At 40.0% G+C, this 1,608-nt stretch overlaps 1 non-coding gene across 1 annotated transcript; it reads left to right on the top strand.

Moving 5' to 3' along the window:
* Positions 1–1,334: 1,334 nt before the first annotated feature.
* On the top strand, positions 1,335–1,407 carry trnar-ccu. Its single transcript has one exon. It is a non-coding gene; the product is annotated as a tRNA-Arg (tRNA).
* Positions 1,408–1,608: the final 201 nt, after the last annotated feature.

The following is a 1,608-nucleotide window of genomic DNA, read 5'->3' as shown; positions in this document are numbered from 1 at the left end:
AGGGACGTTTGTTGCTTTAATAACCTGGAGTGGGCCAGCTATGGGATTTATCCTTCTGCAGAAGACCATAGAGCAGCCCAAAGACGACCCAAGTGACCTTATGTCTATCAGAAGGTACAGTTCTGCAAACCATGTACACATTGTTCTTTACCGTCATCGGAGATGGGAAGTAAAAAAGTACAAATGCTTCCTTAACAAAGTAACAAAGTACAAACACTTCATTGCTGTACTCAAGTTGATTTTTCACATATTTTTACATACTTGTATTCCTTACATTTTAACACGAATATCGGTATTTTCTACTGGTTACATTTTATAAAATTGTCTTGTTACTTTAGTTTTGTACTAAAGGTCGTATCCCCGGAGTGATCGTGAATCAATGTTGGAGAATAGCACCGTGAGCAGGCGCGTACGCCACACAGAGAAAAAATTGAGAGAAAAGAAAAAGACACAAGCTGTCCGGAGGATAATCAGCTGAGATCGTGAGCGTCCTTGAGAACTTTAAGTCATATAACTGATGTTGTCAGTTCAATTAAGCCTGTTGTTGTATTGATTTATTTGTGAGTTTGGAGAGAGGGCATGTGATGAAAGTGATGGCTTTGACATAGAGAGGGATATTCCAGAGGGTGAGGAGGATGAAGAAGAGTGTAAGGAGGGTGACAAAGCGGATGAAGAGCATAAAGAAGAGAGTGAGGAGGAAGAAAACATAAATGGGACAGAGAGAGGAACAGCCAGAGGGACAGCAAGTGGATCCAAGTGGATCAAGTACTGCACCATCAGGTTTGTGATGAAGAAGGTTCTTACTATTTTCAAAACAGTGCAATTAAAATTTCATTTCTGTGTGTCCTTAAAACGGTGCTTTCTGCTGTCAAATTCTTTTTTTGTGTCAATATGGCTCTGTTTCTTTTTTTAAGTACTTACTTGGCCTACATTTTTAAATGCATGCAGGTATACATGCATACAGTAGAACCCATGCTGAAGTTGACTAAAAAGAGAATTAAAAAAAATCATCTTTTGGAAATTGATCTTAATTGCATAATTTAATAAAAAAGAAAAATCTTTTTCCAACTTTTCAGGACACCAGCTGTATTGCCTAGCCGAATTAGCTGTTAGCTAAACTAACGTCGTTAGCGTTCTAGTGGAGGCTAACAGCAGACCGCTGCTATGGAACAGATTGTGCAGTGCCGTAAATTCCTTGTAAATCCTAGTATATCATGAATATCATCTGCGCGTGCGCAAACAAATTGCACATGCGCAAAATGGATTGTGGAGGCAGGACGGATTGTGTCCGGACATGCGTATTTCTACTGAACTGGTGGACTTGGTCCCATAATACCCCAGTGGCCTAATGGATAAGGCACTGGCCTCCTAAGCCAGAGATTGTGGTTTCAAGTCCCATCTGGGGTGAATTTCAGCAGAGTGGTGCAGTGGGAAAAATGCTGCGCCAGAGATCAATGGATCAAAACCATTCTGCTTTACTCAGCAATTGAAATGGATTTGAGCAACTTCATATGCAAAGTTTTGTGGTTGGTCGTGACCTCCTTGCATTTATGGTAATTCATGCTAAAATCACAGTTGCATTTCAAAATTGTAATTATGTGTTCCTAT

The sequence above is a fragment of the Etheostoma cragini genome, unplaced genomic scaffold, assembly GCF_013103735.1.
Source record: "Etheostoma cragini isolate CJK2018 unplaced genomic scaffold, CSU_Ecrag_1.0 ScbMSFa_3407, whole genome shotgun sequence".
In the NCBI taxonomy this organism is placed as follows: domain Eukaryota; kingdom Metazoa; phylum Chordata; class Actinopteri; order Perciformes; family Percidae; genus Etheostoma; species Etheostoma cragini.
This window is presented reverse-complemented; position numbering and strand designations above follow the sequence as displayed.